General features: G+C 45.1%; 1 protein-coding gene across 2 annotated transcripts in view; it reads right to left on the minus strand.

Annotated features, from left to right (window-relative positions):
- Nucleotides 1–24,145, minus strand: part of glis2b (GLIS family zinc finger 2b) — a 64,597-nt gene extending 40,452 nt beyond the window's left edge. For both annotated transcript variants that reach the window (XM_080723946.1, XM_080723945.1), the window contains exon 1: nt 23,179–24,145. The gene's annotated coding sequence lies outside the window, so the exon portion shown is untranslated. The remainder of the gene's footprint in view (nt 1–23,178) is intronic.
- Nucleotides 24,146–27,425: the final 3,280 nt, after the last annotated feature.

Here is a 27,425-nt window from a genome sequence, read left to right on the forward strand (position 1 = left end):
CCTGTTCTCAATCTTACTGAATCTCAAAAACACTGTGACACATATTAGTGATGCGCGGATAGGCTTCTGAAGTCATCCGAATCCATCCGCGCAAATTCAATATCCGCCCATTATCCAACCGCATTAATTATATCATCCAATTTATAAATCCGCACCATCCTCATCCGCAACTTCAAAAGTATTATTATTATTATTATTACCCTTATTATTAGGCTAATATTATTTTCTGGTAGGCTATTCCCTGTTAGTTTTCTTAGTTGTGCGATCACAGAAATGCATTGATCTAGCCTACGGAATGTCTCCGTTCGTCTTTTTTTCTTTCTTTCTTTTTTTTTTTTGAGTCGGTGCTGCGCGTCGATGCAGACAGACATGCAGGCAGACAGAGTCAGACACACGAGAGAAAGAGAGAGCGAGGGAGAGAGCGAAAGAGAGAGGAACAAACACAACTTAGTGGGAAGTTTAACTTACCTACTGTACAGTACTTTACAATATGGACCATGGAGCTGAGAGAGATTCACTTTTTAGCGCAGACCAGAGGTAATGAGTGTGACGATGCATGCCGTGATGCCGTTTAAGTGGACACAGCTGTTTAGTTTTATCGTGGACTGCACATTGCCTCATGAAAAATGATGGTTACTTTACAAATTATACAAAATAACACACACTAACACAGACACAAGCATACCTAGATTTCGCTTTTTATTGATAGATATATTAGGCCATAATTTATTTCCTGCATTATTTCATCCGCGGATATCCGAAATTAATTAATAATTATATTTGATTGATCCAAATCCGACTGCACCGCGGTCCACCGCGGCTAAAACCGCTATCCGCGCATCTCTAATACATATATAAATACCCACCCCATCTCTCATCACCCCTGCATTTTTATTTTCATCTGCACACATCTCTCTTTTGCTCTGTTTTTCTTCCTCCTTCCACGCTGCGACCCCCCCCCCCCCCCCTCCTGTCCCTGTGGCCTCTCCTCCTCCCCACAGGCAGTGATGCAATCCTCAGACTCCTGCATGCAATCACAGGGTCTGGAGTCTTGACTCGCCAGCCAAGCAGGGGCGTCACCACAAGAGCCCAGAGAGAGAGAGAGAGAGACAGAGAGAGAGAGAGAGAGAGAGAGAGAGAGAGAGAGAGAGGTAGGGAGGGAGGGAAGGGAGTAGGGATGGGACGGGACGATATGAACATTTCATACCACGATTATTGTGACAAAAGAAATCGCGATTTACGATATTATCACGATAAACAAAATCCATCATCCCGGGGCGGAACATTTGCCAAAAAATAGCAGATCTACAAGCTTGTGAGCTTGTAGATCTGCTATTTTTTGGCAAAGACATCTGATAGAGAGTGACAAAAAAACTGTATTAAATATGTAGCTTATCAGTACCTTTTACCAACTAGAAATACTGTTCCTTCGAAACAGTGTGGGCTCGCTTCCAACCCAACAAATAGGATACTTTAAGGTACTGTAAGGTACAGTACCTTACAGTATTGTACTGTACCTTACTATACTGTACTGCACCTTACTGTACTGTACTGTACTGTACTGTACTGTACTGCACTGTACTGTACTGTACTGTACTGTACTGTACTATACTGTACCTTACTGTACTGTACTGTACCTTACTGTACTATACTATACTGTACTCTACTGTACCGTACTGTACCTTACTGTACTGTACTCTACTGTACCTTACTATACTGTACTTTACTGTACTCCACTGTACTTTATTGTACTTTACTGTACTTTATTGTACTTTACTGTACTCTACTGTACTTTACTGTACTCTACTGTACCTTACTGTATTGTTTTGTACTTTACTGTACCTTACTGTACTTTACTGTACTCTACTGTAACTTACTGTACTTCACTGTACTCTACTGTAACTTACTGTACTTTACTGTACTCTACTGTACTGTACCTTACTGTACTTTACTGTACTCTACTGTACCTTACTGTACTGTACCTTACTGTACTGTACTTTACTGTACTCTACTGTAACTTTCTGTACTGTACTGTACTGGACTGTACCTTACTGTACTATACTATACTGTACTCTACTGTACCGTACTGTACCTTACTGTACTGTACTCTACTGTACCTTACTATACTGTACTTTACTGTACTCTACTGTACTTTACTGTACTCCACTGTACCTTACTGTACTTTATTGTACTTTACTGTACTTTATTGTACTTTACTGTACCTTACTGTACTTTACTGTACTCTACTGAACCTTACTGTACTTTTACTGTACTCTACTGAACCTTACTGTACATATTCTATGTGTTCTAGAGGTGTATATTGAGTGCATATACTGTAGGTTAACAATCCCAGATCACATCTGTCCTCCGCTATGTCTATAACCAAGGCATTCTTCTATGTGGCCACTCCAGACTGAGGAGTGGAGCATGACTTTTATTGTGTTTGTGGATCTGATTTGAAAATGCATTGGTTGTGATATCTCCCTGAAAACCAACAACAACCACTAATACGGCTGATTGTCCCTGCGGGTTCTAGGATATATACTGTAAATCCCATTGCCCGGGATCCTAAAACCTTATTCTTTTTAAGTAAAATTTCTAAAACACTACAAAACATGTCTCAAAGACAAATACAAGCAAACGTCTCCACAGTAACACAGTAACAGTTGTTTGTGTGTGTGTGTGTGTGTGTGTGTGTGTGTGTGTGTGTGTGTGTGTGTGTGTGTGTGTGTGTGTGTGTGTGTGTGTGTGCGTGCGTGCGTGCGTGCGTGCGTGCGTGCGTGCGTGTGCACATTGTAGATCAACTTCATAGCAGTATTAAGTGGTCCATCTATGTTTTTTATTAATAATAAAATCTGCAAAGTAACAAGTAACTGAGGCTGTCAAATGCTGTATTTATAGTAGAGTATATGTAACAAAAATGGAAAGTAGAGTAAAAGTACCTCAAAATTGTACTGTAGGTACAAGTACTTGAGTAAATGTACTTGCTTACTTTGCAGCACCACTAGCCTTACATTAAGACGCTTTCTGCCGAGACTTTCGCATTGTCACTGCAGGCCCGTCTTATGTAAGGCTACAGCACCACAGAACAGCCAATGACAGACAGGCCTTTAATCACAGCTGTGTCAATCAGTAGAGTGGAGAGGGACATTTATTTATAGTTTTAACTATAACTATAGTTTTATACATCACACAGCTTAGACATTTGGATCAAATCAGAGAGCAGACCTGTGTGAACGCATTGATATAAATAGCATATCTGAAGTGTGAATATTGCAGCCACAGCGCCTTAACATAAACATGGGTCTATTATCCTTCTCTCCACCCTGTCCCCACTCACTACACCCATTGGAAATGCATTGGGTGCTTAAAGTTAAACATTTTTATTTTTTATATTTATACTACAAAACATTTCAAAACCAAAAATACAAGCACACGTGTCCTCAGTAAGCTGAACACATAAAAATTTGAATGGTGTTGAAAGGTGTAAGCGTTTAAGAGATGAAGCGCGCCAAAGTTTTGAGGAGATACACATATACAGTAGCTATAAATAATGAAGATAACATACGTGTGCTCGCCTTCCAGGCGAGCCCACAATTATAGAGGGTTTAAGTGGAACCGGATATGCAGCTCTGCAAATAAAAGGTGAATTGATCCCAGTGCACGACAGAGGACGATATCACGTTAAATGAAATCTCCATGATACGATTATCGTGAGTGTTTTTTAATCACGACAAACGATAATATGGCTTATCGTCCCATCCCTAGAAGAGAGGGAGGGAAAGCAAAGAAGAAGAAGTAACCAAGCCAGTGATGGGTGGGATGGGTGGGGGGTTGTGGAGGGAGAGGGGGGGGGGGCTGTCAGGGCTGCTGGGTGATAGAGGAAAAAGTCCCACGATAAAAGTTAACAGCTCTGTTTTTTAGTTGTTGCTGTTTCTTTTTCAGCTTTTTTTTAACAGCCAGTCCATATTCACAACCCAGTTTTTTTCCACTCGCGGTAAACATGTTTTCTCAAATGTTTCTTTGTGTGTGTGTGTGTGTGTGTGCGTGCGTGCGTGCGTGCGTGCGTGCGTGTGTGTGTGCGTGCATGCGCGCGTGTGTGTGTGTATGGGGGGGAGTATTAAGTGCTGATTGCACTTCTTTAGCTTCTCAATTTAAAGTCCTCTCCACGAGGCTGTTGTTGGGGTTAACCACAGACAGTACTACGCCTTGCAATCACACACAGCCTCGTCGTCACACAACCCACTATAACGAGCTGTCGTGTGCAGGGCGGGGGTCTCGCAGGGGCGTCACAAGGGGGGGAAAAGTGGGACTGAGTTACTAGGTCCCAAGGTGGAGGGGCCTGGAATTATTTTATACTTTAGCTATTGAAAGATAGCAGATATAAAAGCTCACGGCGCGAGATTAAACTTAAGCGAACATTTGTAACTCAAATTTTGCTTCTGGGGGATCCCTGGAACTAAATATTTTGAGATGGGGGGGTCCGTGGCCAAATACATATCATTTTGGGGGTCCTTGACATGAAAACGTTTGAGCACCACTGACATAGAAACTTAGGTCTTTCAAAAAGCCTTAGAAGGATTTGAAATATTCAAAGGACTTGCACACATTTTCACGAATTTTCAAAAATAGCAGATCTACAAGCTCGCAGCGCTGTGAGCTTGTATATCTGCTATCCTTGTACCCAGGGGGGCCCAGAATGTGGTGTGACACCCCTGGGGTCTCGTGCTGGAGGTGTGACAGCGCCGTTCCACTCCGAGGCTGTCATGTGCCGCCGTTATTCTCGGCCCACATGTTATTCCACCGCGGCCGGACCGGCAGCAGCAGAATACTGCTAATATTTGTCGAGGCATAAATATGTCAAAGGCAGCGTGTTAACGTTCTCTCTGGGGGTCCATACCTTTTCCGATGGAACCCCCCCCTCTCCACGTTTCCTTCCCGGGACTGTGTGTGCAGACGACGCGAGTGAGCAGGGACGTGCAGAGAATGTTAGAGAACCAGGGGCTGACATTTCTAAAAGGGCCTTTTGGTGAAAACATCGAAAATAGCCGACCTCCAAGCTCACAACGCGTCGCGCTGCGACGCGTTGTGAGCTTGGAGGTCTGCTATTTTCAGTGCTACCACACTGAACTGAGCATAATCAAGTCAATACTGGAGATTTCTACACACAGAGGGAAATTCTTTCAACATAAGATGCTGCATTGAAGTTCAGGAGAGTTTGGTTGGGGCAATTCTCTTGAATGCTGCCTTCAGGTATGGCATGGAAAGAGGGGCATTTGCATTTCTGTCACCAAAGTAAAAACTGCATTCATGTTTCTGGAGAGGGCACTTTTTACAGACGGATAAAAGTTTGATGTCTATGTGTGCATGTGCCTGTGTGTGAGTGTTGTGTGTGTTATGATGTGTGCGTTATAATGTGTGTGTGTGTGTGTGTGTGTGTGTGTGTGTGTGTGTGTGTGTGTGTGTGTGTGTGTGTGTGTGTGTGTGTGTGTGTGTGTGTGGAGGTATGCTAAGCACTTTTGTCTTTACTCTGTGGGGCTGAATATACTGTACATACAACCAAGAGATTTGATCCAACCCAATGGTCTTAAATGGCGATGGAAAGTGAGATTACGGTGCTTTTAATGGGTAGGGTACGTTTAAAAAGGTTCCCTTGAGATGATTATGCACACACACACGCACACACAGGCGAGCACATGCACACACACATGCACGCACACACGCACGTCCCTGCCTTGTCGGCTTTGCTGAGGCAGACCTCCCCTGAAGGCAACGCGAGGGGAAGGAGCACAAGGTCAGCGTAGGAATGCAGAGCGCTGGCACCTGCCTAACGCTTTAAAATACCACACTGAACTGACGCACGCACGCACGCACGCACACACACACACACACACACTCTCTCTCTCAAAGGGCGTTGGTGGCCTATCTCTGAGCACCCAGGTGAGTGTTTAAGCTTCAAGTCTACAGGTCTTTAAGCCCATAACATACGATGCAGGTGTGCCCCGCCACGCTGCCTGAAGGCACCTCTCAGAGTATACCATCAACGAATAAATAAGCTTAGCCTTAGAGCTCTCTCTCTCTCTCTCTCCCTCGTCAAGGCGTCTCTGGGCGAGCGGCAGGCAGCTGCAGTTGAACTCTACAGCAGTGGTTCTCAACCTTTTCAGGCCGCGACCCCCAATATAATCATATTTTAACTGGGGACCCCCTCCACACCACCACCACCACCCTGACAAGCACTGGGCATTACATTTCGTATAACACGGTTGGTTCTATTGTGAAAATAGTAGATCTACATGCATACAATAGTAGATCTGCGATTTTGCTATTTTCACAATTTCAGCCTCCGATTCTATGGCCAATGTTTAATATGTCATTTTAGAGGTATTAAAAAGTCCTTAAATTGTCACTTTAGAAATGTGCAGATAACCTCTATATTGTTTCACTGTTGAGGGAGAAAACAACGTTGCACATTAAAGCTAATCATCTGGGGGGGGACCCCAAAATAATTTGGGGACACCCCTGGGAGGGGTCACAACCCACAGGTTGAGAACGTAGTGTTCTCAGGAGACGTAGTGTTTGTCACATTGCCTCAGTGGTGAAAAGCCCCAGCGCCAACTCCAAGCCACTGGCTAGGAGGGGAAACGGGAGGGGGTCCGGGGTTTTTCTTTTTTGCTCTCTTTTTCTCTCTCTCATTCTACCCACCAGCCCTCCCTCCCTCCCTCCCTCCCTCCCTCCCTCCCGCTCCTACGCAGCTAACAGCAGGATTAATAGGGGTGACTCGCGTATGGAAACTGTGGTACGATAAGGAACAACCTTGGGCCGTATTTCAGCACCAGTTGCCGGGGCGGTGCGGTTTCGCCTCCCAATGACAGCATGAAGGGTTGGGTGGGGTTTGAGGGGAGGGGGTGCGGGGGGCGGGGGGGCTTTACAGTACAGCGCTCCGGGTAAAGAGGGTTGTTTGGGGTTATAATTTATTTCACTGTTTATTAAAGCAAAGATAAACACGCTCACTCATGCACGTACAGTATGCACAGACCAAATGTGCAGAACCTATACATGGGCCAGCACTCGTGCACACACACACACGCGCGCGCAGCCGCGCACATGCACGCACACACACGCACATGCACGCATGCACACAGACACACAAACACATGCATACACACATTCATATGTGCAGTACAGTGTACTGCGTATATATTCACACACATGCTAGTGCAGTGGTTCTCAAAGTGGATTCCAGGGACTCTGAGGGTTCCTTTAGGGGGGGGGGGGGTCTAAACTGACCCTTACAGTTCTGTAACTCTGACAGTGTACAAATGGAACCAAATGAACCCTAACAGGTTAATTTGGTTCCTTTTGTACACTGGCAGAGTTAAGGGAGCACTTTTTAAAGATGCAGTGCCATGATTTTTTTGCCCCTAAAACATGATTATCAGGTATTATGATTATACTATTAATACTTCCAAAAAAAGTGTACAGAAAGTTAAAATATATTTTTTATGTGGCCATGCCCACCAGTTCATTAAGTATGCCTGGTTGTCAGGTGGGTGGTGACCCAGCTGAAGTTAGCCACACCCACAGTGTTGGTTGAATGGTTAAAGGAGAGGGGATGATTATATGAATTTAATCTCTGTTTTTGGATCGGCACTTTTGACCCACAAGGTGTCAGCCTCCAGGAAGAAACCCCAAATACAAAGGGAATACATACTGTAATTGCTCATGACAACCACACCAGGGGGTATAATGAAGTACTGTCAACCTCATAGACACATGAAAACCAGAAAAAGTACAAAATTATGGCACCACCTCTTTAAGTTTGAGAAACACTGTGCACCAAACTCTGGGCCCTGGATACAAGGATTCACTGTGGGGCCCCTGTGCTTTAATTATTGAAAAATAGCAGATATATATACAAGCTCACAGCGCGGCACCGAGTGCCGCGCTGCAAGCTTGTACATCTGCTATTTTTGAAAAATCATGAAAATCTTTGAATATTTAAAATCCTGCTAAGGTTTTATGAAAAACCTATGTTTCTATGTACCGTAAGTGGTGCTCAAACCTTTTCATGTGAAGGACCCCCAAAATGATATGTATTTGGCCATGGACCCCCGTCTCAAAATATTCAGTTCCAGAGGCAAAATTTAAGTGACAAATGTTCGCTTAAAAAATACATACAGTATATTCAAAGATTTGCACACATTTTCACAACTTTTCAAAAATAGCAGATTTACAAGCTTGCAGCGCGGCACTCGGTGCCGCGCTGTGAGCTTGTACATCTGCTATTTTTCATTAGCTAAAATATAAAATAATTAAGGCCCTAGTAACTCAGTCCCACTTTCCCCCCTCTTATGACGCCCCTGCACAGCGTGGCTGGCTGAGTGTTGTTCGGTTCAGTCCAGAGCACTGCGGGTACTGCGCTCCAGCTCTGGGAGGGGTGCGGCCTGTCTCTCTCTCGCAGTCATTTCCTGGACGGGGGATATTATGGCACCACACGCCTGAGAAACAAACCCCTGCGCCTCCTCATACACACTGACCCCGGCCAGCAGTTCCCTTCTTTCAGCTTGCAACTCAATAAGCCAAAGGCACATAGTGAACTCCCTGGGAAGCTGGCCCTTCTTATTCAATAGCCTGGGTAGTAATACGATCCCCACACCAACAGCTTTATGCAACGCAGCCTCCGGGGGGGTGGGGGGGGGGCAAGTTTTTTTTTTTATGTGTTTTTGTGTGCTTTTCTTTTACTTCTTTTTTTTTTAGCATCTCTCCGTCTGTGTGGTGTCACGGAGGGCCTATTGGACACGTCAGAGGGGCAGGTGGCGTAACGTTTCCACATCCAGCCGCGTTCGCTCGCCCGAGGATTACTAGGCGACCACACCCCGTCCCAAGGGAGGGCGGGGTGACACCTGTGCACCAGCACAGGGGGGGCACAGCCGGCCAAGAGGGGGGTGGGGGTGGGGGGCACCCGGCCAGATGTTGTGCAGTTAGTAGGACGTCTGACCAGGGAGTGGCCATGTGTACGGTATGTTCGTTAGCCTGAGAGACTATGAGTGTGAGTGTATAAGTCAAAGTGTGTGTGTGTGTGTGAGTGTGAGTGTGTGTGCGTGCGCGTGTGCGTGCGTGGCCGGGGGGGAACACGGGGAAGGGACTCGGCTCTCAAACCCAAAGCATATTGAAAGAAGAAGAAAACAGGAAGAGGGAGAAACACAAAACAGCAGAGAGCAATTAGTAGAAGTGACGTGATGTGTGTGTGTGTGGTGGGGGGACCTGGCGGTCTGAAGGAAGGTGGGGCGATGGAGACAAACGCACCACCGGGAGCCACTGCGTCTTTAAATGTGGGTGCCCTCTTACTGTGCCACACGCACGCTCACGCGTGCGCACGCACACACACACGCGCACACACACACACACACACACACACACACACACACACACACACACGCTTGTAAACACAAAGCTTGTGTTGGTTTTCCTTTGTGTGGCGGACCGTGCCAACCTAACTGCGGCACTGTGGTCTCTCCCCTCGCAAGGGGCAGCGTTTTTTTTTTTTTTCTCTGAGCATGGCGCCCTCCCGTTCTCCTCCCCCTCGTCCACGTCGTTCTCCTCCCAAGGCTGGCTGCCAGACAAGGTCAACATGACAGCCTTTTTCTCTTTCTTTTTCCCTTTATCTGTCTCCCACTCCTGTTCTCGCTCTCTATTTCTCGGTCTTAGATCATGCTGAGCAACAGGCTCCACCCTGCACAGCTTTCATCTGCTGCTGCTTCCATCAGAGAGAGAGAGAGAGAGAGAGAGAGAGAGAGAGAGAGAAACAAGGAGAGAACAAGGATGGATGGAGAGGTACCGTATGGCCATAATTAGTCCTAATGGCTAATTTATACTTTGTTGAATGGAAATAGTCTTCGGGTTGTCATTTTCAGCAATCATCAAGGTCGTAACGACAAAGCATGAATTAAGCCTACCGGTACAGTTTTGTACTTCTGTTGCAATTCAACAGGACAATACTGTAGTGCAATAAGTCCTGGAACACATTATTACTTCAACCATTATTTTATGCTTTAACTATTGAAAAATATAGCAGATATACGAGTGCCGCGATGCGAGCTTGACGATCTGCTATTTTTGAGCATTTGTGCAAGTCTTTGAATATTTTGACCCGATTCTATACCTGTCCTTTTAAGGTTTTTGAAATACGCATGTTTCTATGTCAGTGGTTCTCGAACTTTTTTATGGCAAGGACCCCTCGAATTAGATATGTCTTTGGCTGCCGACACCATCTCAAAATATCAGGGACCCCCCAGAAGCAAAAACAAATGTTTGCTTTAAAAAAAGATATATTCTGGGGCACGGTGGCGCAGTCAGTAGTGCTGTCGCCTCACAGCTAGAAGTTCCTGGGTTCGATTCCCGCCGGGGGACACTGTGGGTGCTGGGGGCGTGTTCCCTCCTCCACGTCATCAGTGCCCACACCCTAGGTGGGGTTGGCAAAAGGGCCTTTCTGTGTGGAGTTTGCATGTTCTCCCCGTGTCTCCTAGGGTAGATACCCTCACAAAAACATGCAGTAATCCTGGTCTCTATAAAGCCTCCCCCTGGCCAGCCAGGGTGCCTGATGGAGGGGAATGGAACTGGTTGGAATAACGTGTTCCTTCCATGCGCTACGTCCAACCGGGGAAGCTCCCCCTGTCAGGTGATAAGAAGTGGCCTGCTCACTCCTCATGCATTGAAGGAAGCATGAGCTCAGTTCGGGGCCCTCCCCAGGTTGGCAGAGGGAGAGTAGATCACAGCTTAGGCAATTGGCACCGGGTGAAAAAATGGGTTACAAAAATCGTGGGATAAAAAATTAGAGTAAAAAAAAAAAAAAGATATATTCAAAGATAAAAAAAGAAAATGCAGATCTACAAGCCCGCTCGGTGCTGCGCTGTGAGCTTGTATATCTGCTATTTTTCAATAGCTAAAGTATAAAATAATTCTTAATGGTTTAAGGGTCTGGCAGACCTCTGGCAGACCTCTGGTTCTATAGAACCTCTCATGTGACTGACTTCAAACCCAACACTGCACTGAAGTGTCGGGTCCTCAGCAATACACGGCTGTCAAGTGTGAAGTCGTCTGCATGAATTATTCTCTAGATATGTGAAGGACAGTCAGACATACAGACATACAGGCACATATCTGCACATACCGGTACAGGAGCCTTCTGGAACCTTGGTTCCAGAATCAGTGCCGGTTCAACTTTCGTGGAACCTTGGTTTTTGTGTTTCCCGTTCGGAACCAACTTTTACGGTTCGGAACCAACTCGGTTCTCGATGGAAAGGCTCACCTCTGATTCATCCCATAGGCGGGAGAAAGAACCAGAACCGGTTCTTTTGCCGGTGGAAAAGGCCCCACAGAGATTCCTGGGATTTATAAATGTCCATTTGACTTGTGCTGTAAACAAGCAGGAAGCAGAGATGCACCGATCTGAAGGCTGCCACATGTCCAAAGTCATTTGTTACCAGTGTGAATCAAGTCATTGATCCGTAAAGGTTCAATGAATGCAAATGTCTTATCGACAGCCTCGGAAACAATGAACCTGGTGGAGGATCTCCCTCCATTAGTGTTGAAGGTCAGCGCAATGCTCATGTCCTCCTCACACCCCCGTCTGTCCCGGGTCAATACTGGCATTTAGAATCAATGGTATAGCTCGGCGTGACTGACGGGAATATTTATTAAGAATGGAACAACATTAGCGACAAGGACACTGATGCAATCAGGTGCTGCATTAGAGACAGGCTGTGTTAAGACAGTGCCACGGTCAATATTCAAAATGGCCACTGTAAGTTACAAAAACAAACTACTTACTGCTGGATAAGAATTGAGGATCTATCATCTATCTATCTATCATGAAAAACATACAGCGATACTAATATGTTACTTTCTAAAGCAGGGGTCTTCAACCCTTTTCTGGCCAAGGACCCCTTAACTGAGAGAGAGATGAAGCAGGGACCCCCTCTACATATTGTATAAATGTCTGATGCAGATTTTCATCGATCTCATAGATAGATTCATAGACTTGTTTGACTGAACTGTGATGAGTCTATGTTGGATTCATGTTAATGTGTTTTTGGAGCTGTGTGAAGCACAGGCTCCCTATACGTGGCCGTGTGGGTCTGTGTGTCTGTCTGTCTGTGTGTGTGTGTGTCTGTATGTAGCCTGAACTTCCTAAACTTCGGCACGCTACTAGTCCCACAGTTTTGCCACCACACACTCGCGCCATATGTCAAATCGACCGGCTTACTCGGGAATCGTGGGCTAGTAACTTGCTAAGAGAAAGGTTCAATAGTTTAATTGATATTAATTTATTAGTGAATTAATTTTCCCCATTGACTTATAATGGGAATCGCAAAAACTCACATTCAATTATTTGTCTCTCGCAAACCATAGGGGCTAGAGTTTCAAGACTTGGAGAGGAGGTTCATAATGATTTCAAGGATTAAATAAAAAATAATTGTGTCATTTGGCCGCATGGTGGCGCCATAACACCCCACTTTACGTTTTGGCCTGTAACTCTTGAACCGTAGGTCGGAAAATTAAAAATATTTTTTCCCTGGATTCCTTGGGTCATGACGCATCTCCCCATATAGGCCACGCCCATTTGCGCCATGATAGATTTTCCGCCATCTTGAATTTTCTCCAAAACACACTTTTTGCTCCTTTTCCTACATATTTTCTTCAAATGTCACAAAAATCGGTACACATGATCCACACACACACACACACACACACACACACACACACACACACACACACACACACACACACACACACACAGCTCCACTTCACACGGGTGTGATTTTTTCAAACATTTAACCACTTAAAGATATGTTGTAAAGTTGACCTTTCACTATGTACTGTACTTGGTCTGCTCTTTTTTTGCCTCTACAAACCTATTGGCTGAAAATAGCCGATCTACAAGCTTTCAACGCCTCGCGCTGCGAGGCGTTGAGAGCTTGTAGATCTGCTATTTTTGGCTAAAGTTCACCTCGGAATAGGGATGCGAGGGTTCAAGTCGTCAATTTAAAAGAATTATCCGATCACACAAGGATTTGGCGGCGGCCCCCCCTGTAGTAACTCTGGGGACCCCCTAGGGGTCCCGGACCCCCTGTAGAAGACCCCTAGTTCTAAAGTCTAACCTCAAAGGTAATACGATGTTCCCAAACTACACAAGTCCCCCCATACAAGGATAAAGCAGCCATGCAGAGACCATATGAGTTAAATTAGTGCTGGCAACAACTGTGCGACACCACAGAGAGGGTAAATAGTTACAGACAAAGCGTTTCCCCCCTTCTCTCTCTCTCTCTCTCTCTCTCTCTCTCTCTGTCTCTCTCTCTCTCTCTCCATGTATAAGATGATGAAGGTCTTATATAATGTTAGCTAAGCTTATGTTATGAAGCTATGGACTCGTGGAAAGTGGGAGAGGAAAATGTGAGGGAGGGAAGGAGGCAAACAGAGGCAGGGGCGTCACAAGGGGGGGGGGGGGGGGACTGAGTTACTAGGGCTCATGGTGGAGGGGCCTTAATTATTGTATGCTTGAACTATTGAAAAATAGCAGATCTAGCTAGCTAGCTTGTAGATCTGCTATTTTTGAAAAGTCGTGAAAATGTGTGAAAATCTTTGAATATACGTATTTTTAAGCGAACATTTGTCATTCAATTTTTTTTGCTGGGGGGTGTCTGGAACTAAATATTTTGAGATGGGGGTCTGTGGCCAAATACATCTAATTTTGGGGGTCCTTCACATGAAAAGGTTTGAGCACCACTGACATAGAAACATCGTTAAAAAAAAAAAAAAATTCAAAGAATTTTCACAATTTTTCAAAAATAGCAGATTTACAAGCTAGCAGCGTGGCGTGAGCTTATATGTAAGCTATTTTTCAATAGTTAAAGCACAAAATAACGCAGTGAATCCTTGTCCCCAGGGCCAAGAATTTGGTGCGACACCCCTAAACAGAGGCAGAGTTAAAAGCGAGGAAGGAGATGGTGTCCCAGGGAGTCAGGGCTGGAGGGAGGGAGGGAGGGAGGGAGGGAGGGAGCGGTGGTGGAAAAGGTACTCACATTTTGTACTAAAAGTATCAATACTGCACTGTAGATGTACTCCGTTACAAGAAAATGTCCAGAATTCAAAATGTACTCGAGTAAAATATGAAAGTGTTGGCATCAAAATGTACTTAGAGTACCAAATGGTAAATGGTGCATTTATATAGCGCTTTTTATCCAAAGCGCTTTACATAGATTGTGCATTACATTCACCCATTCACACACACATTCATACACCAGTGGCGGAGGAAACCATGCAAGGCACCAACCTACTCACCGGGAGCAATTAGGGGTTCAGAGTCTTGCTCAAGGACTCTTTGACATTAACTCAGGGGGAGCCCGGATTCGAACTGGGAACCCTTCGGGAACCCTTCGTGCTCTAATAACGGTTTCTCTACCCCTGAGCTATGCCGCCCCTTACCAAAAGTAAAAGTACTAAATGTTTGAAAATAGCAGATCTACAAACTTGTAGATCGGCTATTTTCAAATAGCCAAGGTATAAAATAGGGCTAAAGTGGTCCATGCATGTTTTATAATATTATAATTTATATCTCCAAAGTAATTAGTAACTAAGGTTTTCAAAAAGTGTAGTGGAGTAAAAGTAAAAGTATTGGAGTATTGGGAATTGGAAAAGTACAAATAGCTCAAAAGTGTACTTAAGTACATTACTTAAGTAAATGTACCACTGTGAGGGAGGGGTGAAGGGGCAGAGTCTGGTAGCTTGCTAACAGGACTGGATATGCCCAGACAGAGAGCCAGGCCCAGGCCCAGACTTGAGAGTCTCGTTCGAGAGTCTGAGAAATGCCTCACTTCGTCTTTCTCCTTCATCCCCGTTCTCTGAAAACAAAAACATAAAAAAGAAATCCCTCCCTCATTCCCTCACTCTTTTCCTCTCCTCTGCATGCAGCGCGCCTCACCCTCGCTTAAATTACCCCCCTCTCTCCTTTACCCCACCCCGTATCCCTCCTCCTCCCGTTCTCCCTCTTCAAACAAGCAAACACACATACATACCTCAGCCCTTATTGTACGTGGGCTACAGTGCTATTGTGGGTATACTGGAGAATCCAGGGTGTTGGCCAAGCAAGTAAATAATAATACAAACCAGCTGTGTCTCCACGTTAACTGCTGCACTGCTAGCATGTTACTGTACGGCTCAAATGCTTCCTGAGCGACCCTCCCACGTATCTCGTATACTAGGCTCCAGCTTTGGTTCCACGTTTAATATCATCTGGGAGTTAAACATTAAGTATCTCCTGGGAGCTAACCTAAAATGGACTTTGTAAAAACAAGCTGTGCACTGCTTCGTTCCCTCCACCCCTATGCTAATGACCCTTTTATATTTCTGTTATTCTTTCACACTTTGGCTTTGTTCCTATATGCTCTTTCTTACTTTTCCTCATGGAGTGAGTGTGCCCTGCCCTAGACATGGTCTGTGTATTGTCTGAAGGGTTCTTGCGAAGCCGAAATTCTCTCACGCTATAGGAACATTGAGCAGGGAGCACACGAGGAGCATTAAAGAAAAAGAGAAAGAGTGGGTGGGTGGGAGAGAGAGAGCAAGAGGGAGAGAGAGGTAGGGTGGGGTAGCTGGAGTGAGGCACTGAGTTGTCTGTGTTTATTTTGGAAATGCAGCCCTGCAGACTCGCAGCACAGGAACTGACCATTACACTTCAGTGTGTCAGATTCCGGCCCATAGGTTGAGAGCCCTGCTGGCATCTGGGATGTCCCACGCAGGTGATTCGAACAGGAGGTGCACGATATACCCCTGCAGGCAGGGGCCTTTTAACTGACTCCGGGGGCCAAAAAGAATGGTCTGCGTTATGGAGGAAATTGTGAGACGGCGTGGTGATTAGTGGTTATAGTTTAACTGGGGAAAAATGCATGGTCTGTGGGTCCAGCCAGCCAGGGAGGAAAGGCGGAATGCACTGTTCTCCTTCAGCTCATGTGCTGGTGTGAGTCAGGCTCCTCTGGACTCTGTATCCGCTCTGTCTGTTGGCTATGCACGGGTCATGAGCCTTGGCCACCACCCCACACGGAGACGGATCACGCTGTTACACTCCATGCTATGCATGTGTCACCTCTCCTGCTGGGCCTGGCACATGGCAACGGTTATTGACAAGATAGTGGAAAGAACAAACAGATGATTTGGACTATAATTATAATATCACTATGCAGACTTCAGAGTACCGTAATTATTACGGTTTGCAGTATGCATGCCCCAGTTGTACACTCCAATTCCCTGAATTTATCTAGAGTAATAGAGTCTTGGTGGAAAGTGCTTGTTTTGACATTGGTATGAGCTAGTGCTGTAGAGTCTGGTAAAATACACGTATGGTGTCAGCTTGTTGTCGAATCAATATATTATGATTTACACTTGTTGTAGAACCAGCATTATTGAATTCTAATGACATGACATGAAAAACTGCATACTGACCACAAATTCTCCCAAAATGCCATGCTAATTATATAGCAGTCAATGAAATTAGCAATGATCTATTGTTCCAAAGCAGGTGGCAAAGGACACCAAAGTCAATTGGTGTTGTGTCACAAACATAATAAACCTAAAAGAAGAATCTTTTAGTCAATCATAAGCACACACCAACATGGTGTCATTGACTCAATCAAACGCAATAATAAAGGAAAATGTAAAAGGGATCACAACATCACAAGCGTAATTTTATACACCTCATCCTGTTGCCAAGCTACTCCAATAAAATAAGCACACATGGAAAAGCATACCTCCTCTGGCAACAATTTTCATCCCAAGCAAAGGTCAAACAAGCCGGGATGTGCAACTCCATTCAGCATGTCAGAACAACAGCACAGCATAATAGTAGTCATAATTCTTCGAGGGAGCATTGCGTCGGTCGGTTCACAGAGCGGTTCGCCCGGAACACTAATTGCTGTCAAGCTCTGATTTTGTCTTTTTCTGCACGGGAACCGGGGAAAGGACACCCCTGTCATGTGGATCTATGGGTACAATTAAGTGGCTCTTAGCCGCGTGAAGATGAATGTGAGCGTGTATGAGGAGCCTTGTCTCCGCGGCATGATGCCCCATTCACTGGTCACTATAATCCTCCCCCCTGCTGCTGAGTTGCCTTTCAGCTTGACCGTAATCCCCAGCAGCTACGGAAACCCCGCCGCGATATTAATTCAAACGCTCACACACTGGCTCCCCATAGCATAGCCTGCATGGGCCACTTTACACCCCCCCCTGTCCACCGAGGGGAGAGCTAGCATCACCAGCCTTCTCTCCCTCGCCGGCCCTCAGGGATATTCTCAGCGGTACAGCCACAGACTGACAACTGTGTGTGAAGGAATTCAGTGTCCTTAAGATTTCAGATGAGAGTGTCTGAGGAGGTGGGGGTAGGGATGGGACGATATAAGCGATATTATCGTTTATCGTGATAAAAAACTCTCAGGATAATCGTATTGTGGGGATTTAATTTATCGTGATATCGTCCTCCGTCATGCACTGGGATCAAGTCACCTTTTATTTGTCGGGCTGCACATCCGGTACCACTTAAACCCTCTATAATTGGTAAAGGGTACTTATAATATACGTACTTGATACAGTCTTTTTTCACCCTCTATCAAATGTCTTTGCAAAGAATAGCTGATCTACAAGCTCACAACACGTCATGTTGTGAAGCGTTGTGAGCTTGTAGATCTGCTATTTTTTTGGCAAATGTTCCGCCCCAGGATAATGGATTTTGATTATCGCGATAATATCGTAAATCGTGATTTCTTTTGTCACAATCATTGTGATATGAAATTTTCATATCATCCCTACGGTTCTGTTCTGATTACAAGTGAATCGAACGCACGTTACTCAATGTAAAAAAAAAGCTGTGTGCTTTTATTAGCTGTTTTGAAAACGCTAAGTACAGCCAACCACGCTGTGGCTTGCGACCATGCCCCCGCCACATGCCTGGTGGCTGCGCTCTATGACGCAGGAATATGCCAGTGGGTGAACCTCTTTCCTCTTTAAAGCAGCTGTGTTCCCCTTGCACGGCCCCGGGACCTCAGGGCCATGATGTCATAGCTACAGTGAAAGGGCTAGGAGATCACATGACACAGGAAGTTATGGGGGGGGGGGGGGGGGGGGGGGGGGGTGCCGCCCAACTCCATAAAGGTGGATTCTACAAAGCACCCAAAAGCCATTAGGAGTTTCGTTTCACAGCGGTTGGTTATGACGTATGTATTGTACGTTATATCATAGCAGTAGGGCAGAAACCTTAAATGTCCTAACCCGTTACTTTTTAGGAAATGTGAAGAGAAAAGAACCTGTGTTCCAGTGGATCCAATGTAGTTATTATTTAGTCTCAAGCTCTTGTTAATACTGTTCATTGGTTAAATATTTATAAAAACAAACAGACAGACTTGACCACTTTCAACCTGGCGTCCCTGGTTTTCAGGCTTGTCATCATCATAGGCAAATTATTTCAGGATTGTTCAGTTTTCAGAAACGACGAAAATCTACAATCAGATCGGCTACTTTCGCTACTTCCACTGTCATACAATGAGGTATAAAATAGGGCATTCGTGTATGAAGGGGGAAAAAACACACAGAAAATGAAATATGGGAGATAGGTTTCTGCTTGACAGCGATGATATCCATTATTATCCACTATTACTAATTACTGGAACAGATGATGTCTGCTCGGTGGTGGAGAGGAGAGGAGCTGGTGTCAAGCTTGCGGCTTGAACCAGGAATGCACCAAAGCTGAGCGCGCGCACACACACACGCACGCACACACACGCACGCACACGCACGCACGCACGCACGCACGCACGCACGCACGCACGCACGCACGCACGCACGCACGCACGCACGCACACACACACACACACACACACAGGCACACACACACAGGCACACTGTTGCTCCCAGCAGCTGTCCAAGTATCTACATCTGGCCAAGCATGCAGTCAGAATGAGAATATGTACAGCAAAACAGGCTGCCCACGCAGGTGCGCAAGCGCAGCACACACACACATGCATGCATGCATGCATGCGTGCACACACACATACTGACACACACAGAGTAGACACATCCTGAATATTTGAGTGTGGAATGCTGCCGCAACGGGGGATGCACAGCTGGACCGCAGCGTGGACACATCTGTCCTGAAGCCTCGTTGGTACTTTGTCGTACGCCGGTGTCTCTCGCAGAAAGTGTGTTATTTTCAGGCGAGAGACACAGTGAAAAACGTGTGTGTGTGTGAGTGTGCGTGTCTGAGAGAGACAGAGGCATTCCCTGAATAACAGTGATGGATGTGCCCAGGGGCGTCACAAGGGGTAGGAAAGTGGGACTGAGTTACCAGGGCCCAAGGTGGAGGGGCCCTAGTAACTTTAGCTATTGAAAAATAGCAGATATACAAGCTCACAGCGCGGCACCGAGTGCCGCGCCGCAAGCTTGTAGATCTGCTATTTTTTGAAAAGTCGTGAAAATGTGTGCAAATCTTTGAATATGTATTTTTTAAGCGAACATTTGTAACTAAAATTTTGCTTCTGGAGGGGTCCCTGGAGCGAAATATTTTGAGATGGGGGTCTGTGGCCAAATACATATCATCTTCGGGGTCCTTGACATGAAACATAAACATAATGTTAATAACATAACATAAGTTTCTTGCACACATTTTTCACGATTTCTCAAAAATAGCAGATCTACAAGCTCGCAGCGCGGCACTCGGTGCCGCGCTGTGAGCTTGTATATCTGCTATTTTTCAATAGTCAACATTCATGGGGGGCCCCGCAGTGAATCCTTGTACCCAGGGCCCAGAGTTTGGTGTGACGCCCCTGGATGTGCCACTGTGTCTGTTCATAATGGATATTAGGGCTGACCTGTGGGTGAACCTATCTCATCAGCTGATTGGATAAACAAAGCGGCGGGCTCATGGACAGTGGTGTGAAGTAACTCAAGTGCTGTACTTAAGAGGTATTTGCTTGAGTATTTCAATACTCCACTATATCTCAGAGGAAAATATTGTACTTTTACTCCAATACATTTATTTGAACACTTTAGGTACTAGTTACTTTGTGGATTTTGATTATTCGTAAAAAAACATACATTAACCACTTCAGCCCAATAAGCATTTCGAACCTTTGAAAATAGCCGATCTACAAGCTCACAATGGCTTGTAGATTTGCTATTTTGAAAAGATTCTTATACATTTGAAAACGTTAAATAGGACATTCCGCCTAATTAGTACCTTTACTTTTGGTACTTTAAGTACATTTTGATGCCAAAACTTTTACTCTAGTACATTTTGAATTCTGGACTTTCACTTGTGACAGAGTATTTCTACATTGCAGTATTGATACTTTTACTTAAGTAAAACACGTGAGTACTTTTCCCACCACTGTTTATGGATTAAATGGCAGCAGAGGCCTGAAGGAATGGAGGAAGAGGAGAGGAGAGTCCTCGCTCTACTACAGAGTGCTTAGACTAACTTAGTACACCCTGTGCTGTGTCTCCCTTTCACTCTTCGCACTTAGCGCACCGGTGCCCTGCGCCTAAAATAGCCGATCACACAAGAGAACACAAGCTTGTAGATCGGTTATAACACCGGCGCACGGCTGAGTATGAATCAGCGTTCTTCTATAAGCCCACATATAGGGCCGGCATAGCTGAAAGGTTAGGGATCCCGCCTGGGGAACCAGAGCCCCTGGTTGTCCCAGGTTCGATTCCAGCCCAGGGTACCAACAATGTTGATGTGTGTCCCTGAGCAAGACTCTTAACCCCTAATTGCTCACATGCTCCTTGTGGGCAGCGAATTAGCTGGGTTGGGCTGAAAATACTGAATTCCCCCCTCGGGAGAATGTAGGTAACCATTATACTTTGAGACAGGTCCAGTGGGAACCTTCAGAATTCAGTGCACGGTCACTATCAGTTTGAAACACGCACACGCACACACACACACACACACACACACAGAGAGCCTACAAACACACTGTTACAGTCAGGCCAGGGAGCTCAATACAAATGGATGAGTTAACACTGAGGAGTTGAGTTTTACAGTACACATACAATGTTAGTCTCAAATATGTACACAGAAAGACCTATGTCACACTTTGTTGTATATGATGGTGTCGCACAAAAATAGCTTGTCGATCAAGTTTGAAACATGCGGTATGCAATTTTTTGTTTTCACCTACAATGGCATGCCCAAAAATATGGGTCAGGGTGCCAGGTTGAAAGTATAAATTAGAGTTAAATCAAATGAACACGTTCAATTTTGTACACTTTCGTAAATTCGTAGTTAAATGAACAGACAGTTATGCCGACACACACAAAACATGAACCATGCCGACCTACACGCTTTCAGAACTGAAACACAGCCCCCCCCCCCCAGCCCCACTCCTACCACCACCCCCCTGAGTGTGCCTCAGTCGCTATTGTGGCCTATAATGCCGTCTAATGATCAGGCCCTTATACTTCATTCTAGTACGAGGGCTTGTTAGGTTCTGCCTTGGCAGGGTTCGTCTCTTTCCCCTTGACACTGTCTGGGACAATGGGCCCATGGGAGGCAGCCAATGGAGAGAGAGAGAGGCTCCGCCGGTCCCAAACCCCAGTTGCAATGTGCACACAATTAGGGTTTGGGGACAGTGGAATTGCTTAATTGGAGGATAAGCAACTCTTTATCTAAGGCCCCCCAGGCCCCCAATGCTCATCATTGCCCCCAGGCAGCCCCCCACCCACCACCCACCACCACAACCCCCCAGTGACATGCCTCAGCTAACTTTGACATCATGGCCAAGGCCTAATAAATCATAAATGGAAAACTTGGGAGACAAAGCAGTTAAGGGTTCAGTTATGAACAGTTATAAGCAGTTATATGGCTTAATTATAGGACCACAACACTGAGAGATCAGTAGGTATATATATAAATGACAGTTAGCAGAGCCAGTAAAATGTAATCCTCAGCTTTAATTTGTCGTTTTTGTAACTCAGAGAGAACGCACAAATAGAAGGGTCCATTTGGTTGCCTGCATCATTCTGTAGACTATACTCTCTCAGAGTCAAATTAAATTTACTGACTGACTATTCATTTTTTCAACAGGGAGCTCATGCAGTCAGTCAAGCCTTCATCTTGCATCACAGCTGGCTGAGTTGTGATGATGGGGGATTTGTGACAGTGCTGTAAAAATGTCCCTCTCTTGGGGGGAGGGGGGGGGGGGGTAGTTCCGTGAGGACACAGACAGCCAGACAGACAGCAGAAAATGTTGCGTCTGCGTTATTTCTACAGAGACGCTGGCGAGGCACGTATAAAATACACCACGCAACATGACGACGACGACGGTCACAGCCTGGATGTTGACAGTCAGTCCAACCAGCCTGTAGGAATGACTGACGCTGGCTGAGGCCAACGCACCGCTGTACGCTAAGAAAATAGGTCACTGTGTGTGTGTGTGTGTGTGTGTGTGTGTGTGTGTGTGTGTGTGTGTGTGTGTGTGTGTGTGTGTGTGTGTGTGTGTGTGTGTGTGTCTGGTGGTGCTGCTGCCCTGCGTGAACTCTCACGCACGCCATATGAAATACATGCACATTTCAGGACATAATAATCTGGACAAAAACGGAAGCGGGGTGTTGTACCCGATTGGCACCATCATCATGTCATCAGTTTAGTTTAGAGACAGACAGTGCCGGGGGGTTCCAGCCCAGGTGGTCCCCAGCTAAATGATGGAGAGTATAGGCAACCAAATGGACCCTTTATAGATGGATCTTTAACTCTTGAGAGCATAAAATGAAACCAAATGGACCAGGCAACGCTCCCAAGAGTTAAAACATCTGCATTTAGCCAATACTTAATTTACCGTACAAGAATAGGCTACACAATTACAGAATGTAGAAGAATTGTCATTTTGATTGACCTGTCACCTGTTGTTATCAGACAGTCACATCTACAGTAGGCTAATAAGTGGACGAATTCTTATCCAACTATAACAAAATATTGTTTTTTGTTTTGGGTCTGCAGAGGCTGTATACATCACATCATATGGTGGTCCGTTATTGCTCATATTCCCAATCAATAATGGACCTTGATATGGAAAAGGTTGAACACCACTGGTTTAGAGACAGTCTGGAAGTGGGAGATCATGCAGAGTTGTCGCTTACCTTGCAGGGAAAATGTCGTGGATATGGCCGAGATATCTCCGACTTGACCCCTCTCTCTCTCTTCGGTGCAAAACTTCACAGGCGAAAGCGACTCTTTTTTTTCCTTTTTCAGCTGTTGACAGCGAGTGACTCCTCGCAAAGCCGTCGCGGTGTTCTTTTGATTCAGGAAAGATCTTTGACAAATAATAATATTATTAATAATAATAATTAAATACAGAAACGCTGGACAGCAAGTCCTGGTGTCAGGAGAGGCGGCCCGCTCCCCGACAGTTGTAAATACTATTTCTAAACATGGACAAAACGAGACGTCAGCTTGAACATTTATAGGGTGTTCAAAATAAAACAGTCAGGGCCGTCTATGAAATGACAGCGTTGTTGTCAGTCGCCGTGGAATGATGATCTTCATGCCAGCAGAAACCCGTCAAAAAGTGTAAACAGTCCCCCCACAAAAAAATAAAATCCGATCCTCGCGAGTAGCCTAGACGAAGACCACCGGTTACGTTATGCATCAAAAATGAATTGATTTGTTTCCTAGATTTTTGTGTAAAAACGCATCGCTTAATGGCAACGCTGGTCAAGTGGTGGTGGTGGTGGTGGGGGTGTTCCTATGGGTGGTCGTTCTCCCGGGGTCATATAGGAGGGTGCCGGGAGAGATGTCACGAAAGGGGGGGTTGGGGAGGGAGGGGGGTCTCCCTTCTTTCCTCCTTCTTCTTTTCCAGATGCCGACTCCCAGTTCAGACCGGGAGATGTTGTCCTCAACAGTTTTCTTCTCGGTGTCTCGTTGTCTTTTCCTCCGCTGCCTCGGCACTCGGCAGGGCTCTGTGGAGGTCGGAGGAGAGGCGGTGGTCTGGTGAGTGTTGTTGCGGTGGTCTGGTCTCTCTCTCTCCCCTCCGTCTGAAAGAGCAGACAGCACACAGCAGCACCCGGAGCCCGAGCCAGCCCGTGTCTCCGTCTCTGTCTCCCCCAGCCAGCCCCACACTCTGCCAGCTCAGCGCATGCTTGCTGCTCCGCCTCCTGCAAGGCAAGGCTCCACCACCACGGATCATCACGATGATGATGATGATGGGCAGTCCTCGGCTCTGACCCAAAAAAGAAAAAGTCCCACTTCCCTCCCTGCATTATAGGCTATATGGATCCCCGTTTAATGGCGTTTCTATATCTCTGAGACCCCAATTTATATTGTAAAATCAATGTTATAATTGAACTCTGAGAGAGTAGACCTATAAGTTACAGATTCTCTGAGTTAGGCCTACAGACTCATGTACACTGAGTTACAGACTCATAGGCTAATGGTCCATTTGGGGACCCCCCTGGAACTCACTCAAGGAACCCTGGGGGTCCCCGGACCCCAATCTGAGAACTAATTATCTGAAGAACACATTTGCTGCAAGAGTATTTTCTTTTGGATGTTGGATTTTTTTCCCCTTCTTCTCCAGTTTTCCACATCACCTGCTGCAGGGCCTGTAGAGCCCAGAGGTACATATAGGCCTACTGAATAGATAATAGACTTAAAGGAGTAGTTCACCCCCAAAATAACTTTTTTTTCTATTGATTGGTCACGCCATGGAGAGTAGAGTTCAATAATATTTTTTGTTTTTTGTCACATTCCTAAGACAAAAATTTTATTCGAGTAAATTTACCCCCATTGATTCCGGATGGGGACCCGTTTCAACGAATGGGGGTAAATTTATTGTTATCACATTTTTGTCTTAGGAATGCGACAAAAAACTAAAAATATTATTATCTCCATGGCGTGACTAATCAATAGGGAAAAAAAAGTCATTTTGGGGGTGAACTACTCCTTTAAGTGAAGGGCCACACATTGGACAAACAAACACACAATGCTGATCATGTTTATAAGATTTGATGGAGATTAGGCCTATCTTTAGGCATATTCTGGTAACAAAAATGTATTCGATTATTATAGTTATTGGCAGGGGCAAAAACTGATTGCGGAAATAACATAACGAGTATATGACGATTAGGCAAATAGACACATTATGAGCTCCAGAAATGTATTTGAAAGATTAGGCTACGTTTTTTGTTGTGCGTTTTTAGTTTCAAGATTGAGATTTTCTTTTATTATCAGTTACCACTCAGACAGGCTGTTGGAATTAATCTCAGTGCACCACAGGGGCACATATAGGCCTATACATGCAAAACATACAGTAGCCTACACAACTCCACATAACATAACATACAATTAGACAGACAGTTTGTGTATGTATCAACAGTATTGCTGCCTCCTAATGACCTGTTGTGGTGGAAGAGGTTGGCTACTCAGATCAGTAAAACTAGCCTATACCACAATATCAAAATACTCAGTTGTAAAAGGCCTGTATTTTATATTTAGAGTAAAAGTAAACGTATCTGAAGGAAAATATACTTAAAGTAAAAGTATTATTTTCAAATTGGTCAAAATCTTTCATTGTATTGTGAGCTTGCACCTGCTATTTTTTAGGTATAAAACATAGGGTTTAATGTATGTTTTGTAATAATGCTCTACATTTACAAGGTAACGTTAAAGTTAAAATTATTGTAGGTGAGTAAAAGTACCTATATATAATTTGCCTCTGAGATTAGAGTAGAAGCAAAAGTACTGAAAATAAGTAAAGTAATTGGGGTGCCTGCTGGCCTAGTGGTCAAGGCGCATACCACATAGTGGTCAAGGCGCATACCACATACTAGGCTAGGATGTAACCTGAACCTCTGACTTTTTTAATGAATACCTTTTTATTTTGTCCAATCTGTATGGTATATGTTAATACAATATAACTTATACAATTGGAGTGATTTATTTAGTCTCCATGCTCTTCTATGGAGACAATAAGATTGTGTCAAAGGTCACATCTCACCTAGACACAGGATCTGACACAAATTCTGACGTGCATGATGGTCAAAATTCAATTTATCCCCTGAGCAAGCAGGGGATAGCTCAATAGTAAAAAAGTCAGGACTTGCGCAGGAAACCGGGTTCAAATCCGAGGTAGAAGAGTAACGTTATAGTACAGCTTTTAATTATTCAGTTGTCACATTAACAGTTGTAGATTTTTAATTTGTAGAAAATATAAAAATAATAAGTGCCAAATCATGTTCAATCATATAATTTTATTATGAGGTATTGTGCACACTAGCCACAATTTGGGATGTGAATGGCATGAACCTGTTGACACCGGAAGTGGCGGAAGTGCTGCCGTTATGCGTTGGCAACCTCCGGTGAAATTCTCCCAGCGGAAGTAGCCCATTCTATGCCGTATCAGCCTATGGTTGTAACCAGGCTTTTCTCTTTCACAGATGAGTAAGCCTGGCTACGCGAGGCTAGGTATTGTATAACTAAAATCTTGTGACAAGCTGTCGCCCTCTCACCCAGAGCCAGGCCTGCATGTGTTCTGAACAAAAAGGGAAGCTCACAACGCAATAATATCTTATTTGTGACATTTGTTTTTTTTAAGATATGTTTTGGGGCTTTTATGGCTTTATTGATAGGACAGTTGTAGACTGACAGGAAATGGGGAGAGATGGGGAGTGACACGCAGCAAAGGTAGTCGGAATCGGGAACCAGAAACACGCTGTCAGGCTACACTGAGCCTATGTGGTATGCACCTGGACGGGTAGGCCAGCGGGTGCCCCTTATCTGTGACTTGTTGACGCCAGGACATCTTAATGTGTGGTGCCATACATGCCATCCCGTCTCAACCTGTGGGCTCACCAGGCAGGCCTGGTGCCACAGGGGTGCCTGATAGCTCCTTCCTGAACCTCTCCCTCCGCTATATCCACCTGTTTCCGCGAGAATTTACTGTAGCATTATTTGCGGGGCGCCGGAAGCTACCTACACATTCTGCGCAATGCACGATGGGATGTTGGAAAGTTGTGGATAGCTCCGAGATGAGGTTCCTCGGCATCAGCTGCCAAAATGAGATTTTTCCAGCGATAATTCACCATGCATACACGATTCTTACCTTTACCAAACATCAAGTTTTAAGCAGTGGAGAAAATCTAAGCGATGGGTTGAAACAAGTGTTTAAAGTCACTGTATAGTCAGCTTGTGGCCAGTTTTTCCCAATGCAATTTTACAGAAGCAGTAATGCGCATGTGTTACTGGCCACTAATCTGTGTTCACAGAAATGTTTCGCCACCAAGCGGTCGGGGAGAGAAAAGAAGTGGTCGGGGCAAGGAAACTGTCCACATGGGTTGACTAAAACCAGGGATTTAAAACGTTTGTTTCGCTTAGATTTTCTCCATCGCTC

The sequence above is a fragment of the Nannobrachium achirus genome, assembly GCF_963921795.1.
Source record: "Nannobrachium achirus genome assembly, chromosome: 4".
NCBI lineage: Eukaryota > Metazoa > Chordata > Actinopteri > Myctophiformes > Myctophidae > Nannobrachium > Nannobrachium achirus.